At 43.1% G+C, this 15,014-nt stretch overlaps 1 long non-coding RNA gene across 1 annotated transcript in view; it reads left to right on the top strand.

Annotated features, from left to right (window-relative positions):
• Nucleotides 1-3,204: 3,204 nt before the first annotated feature.
• Nucleotides 3,205-15,014, top strand: part of LOC140689268 (uncharacterized) — a 188,894-nt gene continuing 177,084 nt past the window's right edge. Inside the window, exon 1 of the long non-coding RNA XR_012064152.1 lies at nt 3,205-3,319. This is a non-coding gene — a long non-coding RNA (uncharacterized lncRNA). The remainder of the gene's footprint in view (nt 3,320-15,014) is intronic.

Raw genomic sequence — 15,014 nt, forward strand, 5'->3', positions numbered from 1 at the left:
ATACTGAAAGCAGTAACAAGAGAATTGCATGGATTTGAGGATAAATAAAGAGAAAGAGGGGATAATCATTTGTTTAAATAATTCTTGCAGTGATCCACATGAAAGACGTCATACATTCACTATAGGAAGAGCAGCCTTTCCCCTCTATCTGTTCAGGATTGGAGGCAAAAGAAAAATAGCCTACTTTTTATTATCAAATGGTTTACATAATTATCAGGTATGTTAAATCAAAAAAAGGAAGAATTGGTTTTAAAAATATGGAAAATGTGCTTTTCCCATAGAGATGGATTGTAGACTAGAGGTCTCAGCTGACCAAAGGCTCATTAGAAGACTTTAATGAGTGGCATCACCTTGGAAATATCTATGGACTGAAATAAAGATGAAAAGGCAACAAAGAGGAGACTAACTGTTACCCTTAGGCAGGCAAATCAAAGCATCTGAGCTTAAAAAGAGATAGGAAAAATCACTTCCAAGCATCATTATTCTTTTGCTCATTTCTGAATAACTCAAACCAGCTGATACTCTACCGCAGGCTTGCTGTCCTTTTTTGTCTATGGGGAAACATGCCTGTGGTGGATAGCTATTATTTCTATCTTGCAAGCATCCTTTATCCCCTCTTCCGCTGCCTGGATACTTTATCTCCTTTTGAGAGGTTTCTTCCTCCGGAGGATGCACAAGGTTATACATGTAACCCAGGACAGCCAACCAGACACCTTTTACAAAGACTGATCTGCTTTGCTTTATTTGTAAGATTGAAAACTTTGTCGTCTGCATAGCGCTGGTTGCATTCTGGACACAGTTGACGGAGAATGAAGCCAGAACAGAAAGCAATGCTGAGAGCCAGTGAGAGAGAGAAAGATTCCAGCTGATGTTGTTAAGCCTTCGATCAGCCCAGCTACCCTGTGAGTTACATGGCCCAGTGCATTTCCTTTGTTTGCCTAAGTTAGTTAAAGTTGAATTTCTGGCACTTGCTATTAAGAATCCCGAGTGCAATATGTTTTTGAACTACTGGTATGGGTAGGAAACCATGAAGTCTTAACTCTGAAATCACAATCTGCCCATTTCATGATTATGCTTAGTATCCATGCTATAGCATGATGTTAAGACAATCACAACCACCTTAAGATTAGTTACTGAGAAAGAAAGAAGAAAAATAACTGATATGAAGATGAACTATATTTTTCATCTTTTTCACTACCTATAGAAAGCAATGGGTGAGTTGTGTTGATACCCTAAGGACATTTCATTCTGATCTTCCCAATGAATGGGCCATAGAAAATTAGGAGAATGATCTTGAGCCACTTACAAAGTGGCTCAAGTCCTGGAGATGACATCTACTGGAGGCACACACTAAAGGAAGAAGGCGTCAAGGAGCTGGAGACTAGCAACTAAGAGATCAAACATGAACTGATCATCTATTCTGGGCTAGACATGGCACTAATTTGTAAGTGGGGAGGGAAGGAGGAAACTTAAGAGGGAGGACAACTTGACCCAAATAGGCACGTACCACTCAGTTCTGTGAAAAAGCACACCTGCATTAGGTAGGTAGTAGGGTTAGCAAAACCTCCCTAATTTGTAACAATGGTCTTAGCAAAGAATCTCAACTGTGAGGTATTATAAACTACGTCCCAAGTGTACTGTTCTTAGAAGATTCTCAGAAAAGTCTCTGAATGAATGAGTAAAAATGAAGCAGATGACTTGCAACAGAATACACAAAATCTAAGCTGTGAATGTTGAGAAGGAAATTAGGGAAAAAATAATAGAGAACAAAATTCTTATTTGGCATTTTTCCATCCTTAACTCTCCAGAGACTAAAACTCCTAATTTTTTTCCAGCCCTTATCAGGTAAAGCTATTGATTCAGGGAAACACGTTATTTGGAAACCATGGACATTTCTAGTCAGGCAGACTCTGGGTCCAACACTATTATTCCAGGCAAGAAATGAGCATCTTTAAACTTCAACTCATTTGTCAAGCAGGAATAATAATGATTCTCTTATGGGGTGGTTGTGAGGGGTGAATAAAATAAGCCGGGAATTTCAATCAGGAAACATTTGTACCTCTTACTTTATTGGAGGAAAAATTTCAAAAAGTAGATTATAAGGAATTAAGGTAGAATATACAAAAATCAATACCGGGGAAACAGTTAAACTGCAGGTACGGCGGCTCTAAGACCTCTAGGCTGAAGGAGCTGGATTCTCAGGAGACCCAGGACACTTCCTGGTGCGACTTGGCCACAGGACGGATCCCTCTTTGCGCAGGGTTACCAAACCGCCAGGTTCCAGTTCAGGGGTCCGAATCTACCCACTTCCAGTTTGCCTCCTTTTCTTTTTGCAATTTAAAGCCACAAGAGGAAGGGTGAAGGTAAAACATGGGGAAAAGAAATTACAGGTCAGATAACAAGAACAACAAAATCACCAAGGTCAGGGTGGGTGTCCGTGAGCTATGCAGTATCCTGCGGAAAGAGGAGACACAAACGCCCAGAGAAGAATTCTACATTTTAGAAGCTCTTTCCAGAGCCCCCTACAGCCCGCCCCACGCCACCCTTTGGCCCCCTCTCCCGGCTGTTGATCATCATCCTCCTTTCCTCATTTTTCCTTTCAGCAAAACTAAGCATCTCCAAAATTTTAATTCTCTGATAGTATGAAGCCAATATCGCTATCACAGAGCTTTTTCATCGCTTTAACCCAACTTTCTTTCATTTCTTTGGCAAGAATCTGAAATTAGGGCTGCTTGGCAGGCGGGAGCCCGCAAACGGGGAACGTGGAGCTTAGTTCCAGCGAAACCCGCAGGTGCCTGTGCGGGAAGCACCGTTTCCGCCGGGGTGGGGTTCAGAGTACCGGCAGGGACCCAGCGGGACGCGCTCTCCGGTCCCTCCGGTAGCGACCGCAGGTTCCCGAGCCCCGAATCCCGGGCGGGCGGAGAGGACACGCGCGGGGGAGCGCGTTAAGCCGGAGCGGTGGCTTCCGCAGGAGCTATTTTTAGTGGCACGTCGCCCCCCTCCTTCCCGGCCTCCAGCGTGGTAGCCTCCAGCGGGCAGCCAGCACGGCTCCTTTCTGTCTCCCCCGCCACTTCTCGCTCTTGGTAGCGTCCACGCGGGCAGGTCTTCAAACTGAGCATGCCTGGAAGCGCTCGGCGGCGGCGGCCTCGGCCTCGGCGGCGGCTGGGGCAGACCCGGGCTGCGTCAGGCTGAGCCCATTCACCGCGCGGCCGCAGGAGCGCAGCGCCGGCGCCGCGCCGCCCAGCCCCGCCGAGAGGGGCGCACTCGCCGTCGCGGGGCCCGCCGCCGCTCACCGCAGCCCCCTCCTGGCGACCCGCAAGTAAGTTTGTGAGGCGGCCGGGCTGTGGGGCGAGGGCTTGGCGCCCGGGGCGATCCAGGCTGGCAGGCAAAAGGCAGAGCTGGCATTACGGAGAGCTGGCCGGCCAGTGCCTCCCGTGCCTGGCGCCTCAGCGAGCTTCTTGGCCAATTTGCAAGCTGTGGTCCCTGGGATATTCGAACCGGGGGCTGAATTGACTCCGATGGAGGCCGAGAGGGCCAACCTGGGGATAGGGGAGGACAGCGCGGCGAGAAAGCGCGCTGGTGCGGGGTTGGGGAGGATAGATTTGGGATGCGGGCGCCCCGCGGAGGACAGCCGCAGAGGGGAAGCGGGATGTCTCCGGGGCTTAGGGTGGCAGTGGCGCGAGAACGCAGTGTGGGAGGCATAGCAGAGGGTTAGAGTGTCCTGGCCGGAGCGGCGGGAGGGAAGATGGATGGAAAGTGGGGCGCGTGGAAAGCGGATTTGAACGAGAGCAAAGGACTCCGGTGGAAGGGGCTTTGGGCTGCGGTGAACGAGTGGACTCGAATAATTTGGGGAATCTGTACCAGGTCAGGGCGATATCATGATGGAGAGAGGCAGCCTTGGATCGAGGTCTTCGGAACGAATACACGAGGCCAAATGTTGGGAACTGGCTGGACAGAGGATGGATGAAGAAAGTAGCCTGAAAGGGCCAGTAGGAAAATCACCGAGGGATTTGGGTGAAGGGGCGGAGGGGAGCGGTGCCGAGATTCAAGCGGAGGAACCAGGCTGCTGGTGAGGTCGAAAGGCTCAGGAATGGATGGAGGCTACGACGTGCGGCTTCCCGAATAGGGTCTTAATAGCGGTTCTCTGAGATTCACTTGCACCCTGGGCTCCTCCTCCATCTCCCACCTGGCTTGTTCACAGGGAGGCTCGCTTTAGACGGACTTGTAGATTTGGACAGATTAGGCAACCGGGAAGGTATTCATTTACAGGGGCGCTGCCGGTGCTTCCCTTAAGAGGTTCCCAGCGCCGTCGGAGAGCACTGTAAGGTCTGAAATGTGTGTGTTGCAGGGCATGGCGGTGGGGGAGTGGTTTCTGCTCTAGGCCACGGGAATCTGAAGTCTCGCCCTAGAGGTATAGTGTTCTGGGCCGGGAAGTCAGGCAGAAGTCTGCAGTGTTCAACTCGCAGCGGGGCGTGTAAGTATGCCTATGTGTGCGCCTGTGTGCGTGTTGCCTGCCCGGGGTCGCGCGTGTTGCTGCAGTCTGTCTCCATGACGGGGAGATCCATGGCTCCACAGGCGGCACGGGGAGAAGATTAAGGAAAACGTGCTTTCCTGCATCTCTTCTGCCTCCTTTCCCCAGGATCACATTTTTCGCTCTTCCAATGGTGCTCTTTGCTAACCTCTTCCTGGCTCTCGCACACCGCAAACCTGACGCTGCTGGTCTTGTCCTCTTATTCGGTACCCGGAGGACGCTGCCATCCCTCCTCTGCCAGAGGGAATCTGAGGAATCCCAGCGATCAAAGGGGCTCTGGATTCCACCGATCTTTCCCTAGGGCATCACTGTGGGGGTCCGCAGTTCACTCTGCTGCCCCTGCAGGTCACAGGGTGATGTTGCCTCGCGGTGATTTGCCCCGCAGGCCAGAAACGGGGCAGAGTGATCAGCACTTACGGGAACTGGGTCTCCCCGAATTCCCCACAGGTAAATGTAACTTAAAAAGGGAAAGACCAGATTAGTGGAATAAACAAACATCAATGGCAAAAAGCCTTATGGAAAAGCACCTCTTAGACTAGCAGATATTTCTTCCACTAACTGCAAGAGGGGAAGAAGCTTCTGCAGCGTACAGATCTGAAACTGGAAGGGAGGGGGTGGCAGAGCGGGAATTGTCACCATGTCCATGGCTTTTCAGACTCCATCCAGCTGGCTCTGTTCTCTTCTCGGTGCCATATTTTAAGCGAAACTTTACCAGGTACGGGAAATGAGGGTGAAGGCGACTCTGGCAACCTGCGCCATCCTTGGAAGGATGGAAAGAAGGGAGAGAGAGAGCTGTACCCACTTACTGTCTGCTGATGGCTAGGAGGGCTGTCTCTGAGATTGTGTGTGCAGATCATCAGAATTAATTCTGAACATCCAGATTGCAGGGAGGAGACTCAGATGAGGGGAAGTGAGAAACTAAAAAAGCAATGAGGACCCAGGTGTAGGTTGTCTTGCCAGGTGATCACTGGCCCATGGAGGAATACAGTAGAAAGAACAGCAAGCTTTTAATGGCCCGGGGTGTATCATCTTATTCCATGTGACAGTGTCAGGCCCAGTTCTAGCATAGTAACTACTGAAATATACCTTTTGAAATATGTCCATGATTCTGGATTATCTGTAAGGTGAAAAGTTTGGATAAAAAGACATGTGCTGTCATTTTCTGCTTCTATTACTATTTTTTTCATTGATTATTATTAGAACATGTGGTGAAGGTAAAATAAATTATTTTTTATCCATTAATTTCTGTTCTCCCCAGAGTGCTGTTCAAATAAACATAGCCACATATGCTTGCCTATTTTTTATTTAGGAGTCAAGGAAGAAGGAGAGTTGGACAAATTGGTTAGGGTGTCACATAAAAACAGAGTTCTGGCACCTGAAGATCTTATGCCTGTTTGGAGGCGAAAGGTTCATTTATATAATGCCAAATTCAGTGCAGAATGAGAAAACCCTTCTCTCCCTACTCCTCACCTCCTGCGTTTGAAATACAAAGAATTGTACCCTTGGAATGGTTCCTAGTCCTCAGAAGCCTAATTTAACAATCATTTTCATGGAGGATTTTTCCAAAGCTCAGGTATGCTTTAGGAAATAATCTGTGGACTCTTTGCAGCCCTAAGGTAAAGGCATTAAAAAAAATGGTGAAATGGCTTGATGAAGCAAAATAATGAGTGAGAGAAATATTAGTCAAAGTGGAAGAAATCACTTTCTGTTACCTCAGGGATGGGTCCTATTGATAGGCTTCGAACAATAGGTTCTCAACAGGGGCAGTTTTGCCCCGCAGGAGACATTGGCAATGTCTGGAGATGTTCTTGGTTGTCACACCTTGAGGGGAGGGGTGCTGCTGGCACCTGGTGGGCAGAGGCCAAGGATGTTGCTAATATTCTGCAATGCACTGGGTAGTCCCCCTCAGCAAAGAACTATCCAGCCCCTGAAGTCAGCATTGCTGAGGATGAGGAGCTCTGGATTAGAACAAGACATGATCAGAAGGAAGAGCAACTCCCATCAGGATGCTTTCAGACATTCCTACTGGAAGTCTATCTTGAAGATCAAGAATAGTTAATATTGAGACTTTCTTTGCAAAATGGCCCCATGTTCCAAAACAGTTACTTTAAGGAAATTAAAGAGGTTTCCTTTTAGCAGAAATTTTCAGTCTTCAAAAAAAAAAAAATCCTTCAATAGATTGGGAGTGTTTGAAAAGACATATACAGTATACATATGAACAGAGTAAACATTTTTTGATGAAAATAAATTAAAATTGTTTTGCCACAGCATTTTCCACTGAACTCATTTGGTAATTGCTTTTAAAAATACATAGTTTTAATTTTTTAATGAATATTTAATTTAAATTACAAGTAATAAATTCTTCATGTAGTGAGGGATTGAACAGAATCAGAGAAAAACGTTAGCTGAATACTTATTAGAAGCTTCATGAAATGTTCCAAAATGAAACCTTAGTATTTGTAGACATCTACACAGGGAGGTAAGAATCCCATATAATTTTCATGTATTTAGTTTCAGTTTGAAATCGACAGCAAGGCAGGTATTGAGAAGCGAACCTTTCTAGCCTGCAGCACAATACACTGCCCGCGGAGGCGGGACAATAGCTTACACTCAAATGTAATGAGATCAGGGAACTGTTCTAAGGTCTCCTGTTCAGAACATGTACTAGACAGAAGCTTTGTCATGATCACACAGAGGCCTGGAGAAACTAAAGAGATTTGGTCAGTATTTCTACCCTCTGCCCCTGACTCCCCCAACCCTGGCCAGCGCTTCTGTTCGTGGGTTGGTTGGTTTCAGAACTCATTCTAAAGGGATCATCATTAGGGCTGGTTACTTCCTTTTTGTTCCCGTAACTGTTCCCTCCATCCTTACCCGTCACTGTCCCGAAGTCCCCCAGGAATTCACGCAGCAGAAAAGACTCCTGCTGAGTCTCTGGGGCACCCCATAACCCCTCCTTTTCTCCTGTGTGTGCAAACACAAGCAGCTCTTTCCTGTTTCTAAGAGGAACAGAGATTTGTACGTCTCTCTTGGAAAAAGGCAGAGGGGAGAGCTCTTGTTCTCCACAAAGACAGCTTTAATTTTTCTGCTTGCATCTCTGTTTTTTAAAATTAATTAATTAATTAATTTTTATTGAAATATAGTTGATTTACAATGTTGTGTTAGTTTCTGGGGTACAGCAGAGTTATTCAGTATGTATTCTTTTCCATATTCTTTTTCATTACAGGTTACTATAAGCCACTGACTACAGTTCCCTGTGCTATACAATAGTACTTTATTGTTTATCTATTCTGTACATAGTAGTTTGTATCTGCTAATCCCAAACTCCTAATTTATGCCTCCCTCCTCCCCTCTCCCCTGATAACCAGAAGTGTGTTTTCTATGTCTGTGAATTTCTTTCTGTTTTGTAAATAAGTTTGTATCATTTTTTGAGATTTCACATATAAGTGATATCATATGATATTTGTCTTTCTCTGACTGACTTACTTCACTTAGTATAATCATTTCTAGGTCCACCCATGTTGCTGCAAATGGCATTATTTCATTCCTTTTCTACTTGTGTCCCTGAATTGCCTTGTTCAGTTGCATATTCTTGCTGTTTGGAAGAGTTGCTCTTCCCAAAGGCATAGTGAAAGCACTGAGGAAAACAGAACTTTGATGTGAGCAACACTGGTGTTACATGGACTGTGTGAAGCCTGGAGAATATGATTGGAACCAATGATAATCCTATTTGTATTCAACAGTGGTAGGTTCTAGTCTAGGCACTGGGACTCTTGCCTTTGCCATGCCGAGCTGCACTGTGCATGGCAACTGGCTTGCAAAACCAAGTTCATTTAGAGTAATATACATATATTCCATATATGTCTCTAAATGTCTATCTATAAAAAGAAACACAAGATGGGTATTTGTTTTCATTAAATTTGGAGAGACTGTAGAGATACAGAGCTTGATTCTTGAAAATACTTCAGAACCCAAGTGGTGAAGTGCAGAAGGCAAAAGAAATCATTGGGGGAAAACAGTTACATGGATTTCTCTGCAGATCAGACAAGGAGGGAGTCAGCAGTTTGAGGTGAAAAGGCTCAGTTCTTGTCTCCCTTTTCCCTTCTTTAGGAAATAGTTATTGATTTTTTTTGACCTCTGAGCAAGGAGAGATGGTTTCCTTCCCTGCAGACACTTGTTGAATGGACGTGTGCCCTTCTACACTTGTGATAGCCATGACAGAAGAAGGCAGTGGGCCGTCGGGTACTGATGGTTAGAGTAAAGCAGAATTTCAAATCAGTTCTGTCAGTGGTGTTTGCACAGAGGTTACACACTTTCAAAGACTGAGCATATTGTGTCACTATTTTGATGAAACAAATATGAAGATTCCAGAACTGAGCATCTCTGCTGTTTTGTGGGCTAGATAATACCTATGCTTTAAACTACTGGAATATAAGTATTTGGGAGGAGGGCAGTGAAATAGCATGGCCACTTCTCTTACGTGCACACAAACTTGCTGGTCACTATGGATGTCAATTATTGCCCAGCTGGAAGAAGGGTAATGTGAGGGAATATTGTTAAACAGTGTATGTTGCCCTCACCAAAATCAAAAATAGGAACAGCAACAACGCAGCAGGAATTTGAAATTTATGCTGTAGCAAAGGCAAAAAGAGTTTCTGTTTTTCATTTCATTTTCGCTTATTGTTAAGGATGAGCAGCAGCAATGCATGAAAGAGGTAACCTTGCCTGTGGAAGGTTTTGCTTTTGTTCATAGATGCTTATTCATCTTAAGAAACAAATAGCCTAGAACATTTCCTGGGGCTTTCAGCCCTCATTGTAAATAGTGTGTCTCTTCTTTCTCTGGAATATTCATTATGTGATATCATTTGGAGTCTGAATACTAGGCTAAGCTGGCTGATACAATGCCTACTAGTTTTGTGATTTAGAGTTGTCTCTGTCCTTCTGAAGAAGGTGGAAGAGCTGTCCTGTTTTGCATTGGGAGCACCATTACTGGTGCTGGCAGCAGCCTTTTTTCCATGCAGATAGACAGGCATGGTACTTGACGTTGGCCTGGGACTCCACAGACCAAAACATAGATCTCAGGCTTCTGGATTATGAAGCCTGATTTGAACACTTTGATTTGAACTGCAGTTGTGACTGGGCTTGTGAATCAATTGATGTATTTGGGAAAGGCCAACTGAACACTAGCCAGAACACTGGCCACCCATTGTAAGGAAAAGTTACAGCAGTTTCAGGAGGATCCAGAGTTTTGCAAAGCTGACACTCTTACTTAGCAGTTTTGTGACTTTAGATGAGTTATTATTATTATTTTAACTTCATGGAGCTCTAATTTCCTCATCTTGGAAATAGATATATGTATATATTTTTTTCTGTACAGTTCATTATAGGATTAGAGGAAATAATTTCAAAGCAAAGGTGCCTATTACATAGCGTTGGCGATGCTGGAATTCAAATGGCTACTGTCCAGAAGTGGGGAGCAGTGGGGCCATTGGTGAGCAAATGAGATGGGAAAAGGCAAGAAGGGTAGGTCACAGGAAAGAGTTTTGGGGATGAAGTAATCTGACGTCCTCTTTTGACTAGTGGGATCTTGGGGACTCACAATTATGAAGTGATTTGCCCAAGGTCCACAATCACTCTGCATCATTTTAGCTGAGTCTACAGTTTTTAAAAGTCCGCCCAAACATTCTCCACCTTAAAAGCACACTTATTTTCTTAGTTAAATCCATAATTCTTCTATTTATCTAAAAAGGCTTATGCAGCTCAAGAACCTCTCTTTTCAGTTGTTATATTCCAGGTCTTTTATAGGGAAATAAAAAAGGTATCAACGGATCTCTAATTGAATTTGTATAGTTCAACTTAGCTGTTCACCTAAATTATCAAAATGATCAGACATATCTTTGTTTCCTATTGGCATGAACATAACTAGGGTTTTATCTAAAAACAAACACAAAAATGCCACATGGGTTATGTTCTTTAACTAAATTATAGCTAATAATGATCGGAAAATTGAACATTGACCCTTGTTGATGGTTCCGTTGCTAAGTTAATAGTTTTGTTTTTGTTTTAAATAAACTCAGTGCTGTTGCCATTGTGGTTTCTTGAAGACTTTCAGATTCAACGAAAATGCAGAAACCTACCTGTGCTGGAAGTACTTTGTAAATTGTAAAGGACATTATTTCATGTTGTTGTCTGATTTGTAGTTTATAGTAAAGATGTATAATCAATTGCAATAATAAAAGACTTAAACTTGAAAGCTACGACAGATGGAAACTTTGTAAGTACATTTCCTTTAGAATTAGGCAAACTTGAATTCAAATCTCTATTTTTTAGTTACTAGCTGTGAAAACTTGGACAAATTACTTGACTTTTCAGCTTCTCCCTTCTTTTACAAATCATACCCGCCAATTATGGGTATGATTCTTGTGCTGATTCAGTAAGATAAGCAAATAAAGATGTTAGCATGATGCTGGCACCCTTCTTTGTCCTTGTGCACTGATAATTTACCACACTTCAGCTACGCCCTTGAAAGTAATCATTTATACTTGAGTTCGTTTAGATTCTTTCACTGTAAAGAATCAGAAAGCTGGTTTCAAGTGTCTTATGGAAAAAAAAAAGAGAGAGAGAGACACTTCATGAATGTGTAACTGAGTAGAACTGTCTCTGGCTCCAGGTAGGATCTGATTCAAGGCTCAAACCATGTGACCAGTTCCTTGTTAATGGGAGTGAGACTAAAAAGGTTATTAGTGGTCCATTTGTGAACTGTACATTAATTTCTTTTATGTTTTCCATCAGCTTCCTCTTCTTAGATGGAAGCACACATACTTGCAAAAAACAATAACAGATCCATTATAGATAGCTGTACATAGACAACGTTTGAGCTAATTTTTTAGATTATTTTCTTGGGGGGAATGGAGTGAAGGTGACATTTCAGTTGAACCTACTCATAGTGGTAAGACACCATAAGATGAGCAATAAAACTCAGCAGAACAAAATTCAAACTTCAGTTTTGTAATTTATCAGAATTACTTAACCAAATTAAATAGAAACTGATTCTGGTTAATTTAAGCATTAGGGAATTCATTGGATGTTATGGTAGAGTTCCTGGAGTTGGAGGAAAAGCTTGGAAAGCATAGCCCACTGATGGCCCGAGGAATCTCATGCTGTTTTCCATCTTTGTGTCACTGTGCCCAAGACTCAGAATTCGGAGACAGAGAAGGAGTAAGTTCAGGGGAAGAGCAGGGCATCTTGACTGCAGTCCACCAGCACTGTGTTTCATGGGCCCAGGAAGCTATCAAGGCATGATCCATAATCTGCAGCTACTGGAAGGAAGGGAACAGATGATAGTGGACAGACACACTGTTCTGGATGGAACAACTTGATTCTGTGATAATGAGTTACAGAAGGGAAAAGGGAAAACAAAAATAAAAACAAACAAAATGAGTGTATTAGCTAAATAGTTTCTATGTGGAAGACAATACTGTTTCAGTTTCCCAAAGCTGCTGTAGCAAATTACCACACCCTGGGTGGCTTAAAACAACAGAAATTTATTCTCTGGAAGATAGAAGTCTGAAGGATAAAAGTCTGAAATCAAGGTGTTGGCAGGACCGTTCTCTCTCTGAAGACTCTCGGGGAGAGTCTGTTTCTTTTAGCTTCTGGTGCAGCCAGAAGTCCATGGTGTTCCTCCATTTATAGATGCATCACTCTAATCTCTGCCTCCATCGTTACATGGCTTTCTTTCTCCCCTGTGTCCACTTCGTGTCTCTCTTCTTCTGACAAGGACACTAGGCATATTGGATTAAAGGCCCACACTGTTCCAGTGTGACCTCATCTTAACGTAAGCAGTTGCATCTCTAATGCCCCAATCCCAAATAAGGTCGCATTCCGAGAAGCTGGGAAGGATGTGAAATTTGGGGAGACGCTACCCAACCTCGTACAAAATGTAATGTGTGTAAAATAAACAACAATGCACATAGCTAGGTCTAAAGAGTGGGAGGGGGTACTAACCTATTATTTTCTGTTATAAAGCTGTGTCTGAAGAATCATGCCTGATTTTTAGCACCCTTTTCCAGATGATCATGTGTCTACTGGAGAACTAGTGGGAAAACAATTGACTTTCTAAGAGTAGTTTTTTTGAACTGTGGACTATAAAATTGGCAAAGAGGACTTTAAGATAAATATAGTATGAGCTTCCAAATGTCGAGAGGAAGAAAGATGTAATCTTTGTTGCTTATTTAGAGAAAACTAGGACCTATAGCTGGGAATTTCAGGGAAGCCAATTTTCTCTAACTGTAAGCAAGAACAGTCTTGTCTTATTGTGGTTCAGGAGGGGAATGAGCTACCTTAATAGTTCATGGACACCCCATCTCTGGAGACACTCAGCAGAAGCTGCATTGATATCTGTTATGAGTGATGTAGAAGAGATTTCTAAATAGGAAGAGAACTTCAATTAGATAATTGCCCAATGGTCCATGTTCAAGATTCTCTTCTTCTAGGAGTACGTAGGACGGTAGTGATCCCAAAAACATTTACTAAGCATGGAGCATGGCATTGCATGTTGGTGGAAAGAGAAGTAACATGGCATATGTCGTCTCTAGTTACTGCATAGAGAAATATTTCAGAGGTATACTACGGTAGTGATAAAGAACAATCCCGGAGCCTGTGTAGTGTCCCACACAAAGCACAAGATCAATAACTATTTGTTGAGTGAACGTGTTGTTTAATCAGAGTCTGCTTTGCAAATATAGTGTTCAAGTTGTTCGCCTGGAGTTCTTCCCTGGTCGTTATCCACCCTGCCATGTTCCTTCTTACTGTTTCTCCATAGCCTTCTGGTTACCTAGGATTACCTTGCTCATATAGCATCCTTCTCTTTGTTTCATTTTTACCAACTGAAAAATAGTGTTGGAGGTGGACAGTGATGTTTCTTCTTAATCTCCTTCCTCCCCTCGGCTGCCTGTGCCAACAAAGGTAGCCCTGAACCTTTGAAATTAGTGGGTTAATGTGAAGACTGGAGGGGACTTTGGCTAAAACAGTGTTTCTCCCAGGGTGGGACACTAAGACTGGTTTTATGCAAGATGACATTGGGTGGCATATGGATGTGTATTGAACTGAATTGAAAGGATTTTGAATTTGTTCTCTTTTAGTGTTTCTTATTAAGGCCAGAGGGAAATTACAGTTTGGTGCTAGTGTTAAAACTAGAATCTCGAATACATGTTTATCTTCCTTTTTTCATAAAGAGTCAGCTTCAGGTGCAAAGCTTTCAGAAGCCCAATATGCTATTTTGTGTTCATTGTATTTTAATTTTATCTTCTCTCATGCTAAGTGCTAGTTTCCATATAAAATAGTGACACAAAGCTTCCCTTAAAAGTTCATGCAGTTAAATTTTTTAATGGTATGATATTAAAAAAAAATCAAGCAGGTAGTATATATACATGATTGAGACTTGGACATTTCTGTGTCAAATTCTCCTGACAATTCATTTGTCTGGACTTTCTTCCTTGCTGTTTCTGGCACTCCTCTACACTATAGAGACCTGTAGGCACCTATTCTGGGTAAGAGTCCTCCCTTTCTCTGTTGGTTCAGAAGATACCTGTTGGCCCAGAGACAAGGGAAAATTGTGCATATAAATATGGCTTTGCATTGCTTACAGTTCCTAGATCCTGTGTATCTCTGAATTATCCTTTAAAAGCAATTCAGAATTGCTTTTCTGGCTTTCAAGGTAAATTCTTACATTGATAGAATGTCAAATTAATTTATGGAGTTATTTCTGCACTTTTTTTGCTTTTGTTTGTTTTTACTTCTCTTTGTGATAGGGCCCAGGCTCCAAAAAGAAGAAAAGATTTTTTTTTTACAGACTTTTACATTTTGCCATCTCAGGGAGTTAATTATAATATTGAAGGAGTTTTAAAACTATTCAACAAGTCTTATACATGTACATGTTTAAAAAGTCAACATTTTCTACAAGGCATATGATAGAGACTAGCAGTCTCCTCCCCCAGTGCCCACCACCTCCAGTTCCTGTTCATAGGAAGCCGCCACTTTCCTCTGGCATTTACTCCCATGGTCCTAAATTCATACCTAGGGTTCTAGACCTTGATACTCACTTTGGTCTGTTGGCTTCCTAGATTAGACGCTGTGGAGGATGAGGGGGGACATCTCGTTTACAGACTTCCCTCCCTCTTGTCTCTCCTCCCTCTTCCCGCTCTTTCCAACATTGTTTCCTTATTTTTTTTTTTTGATGAAATAAAATTCAGAAGTTTGATTTCCACTTAAAATGGAGAAAGCCACAAGAAATCACTTCCACCATCACCATGAGAAAGAGCTGGATAATAGACAAAAGCATAACTTGTCTTGGGTCCATAAAGAGCTGAGGTCATAGGGTATGCAAGTGAACAGAAGTCCAAAGAAGGACAAGTCCCCCTTGGGAGACATAGGACATGAATAGGACTTGTGCCAGAAATAGTGTAGATAAATGTGAAAAAGAAGAGCA

Source organism: Vicugna pacos, chromosome 25 (genome assembly GCF_048564905.1).
Source record: "Vicugna pacos chromosome 25, VicPac4, whole genome shotgun sequence".
NCBI classification, from domain to species: domain Eukaryota; kingdom Metazoa; phylum Chordata; class Mammalia; order Artiodactyla; family Camelidae; genus Vicugna; species Vicugna pacos.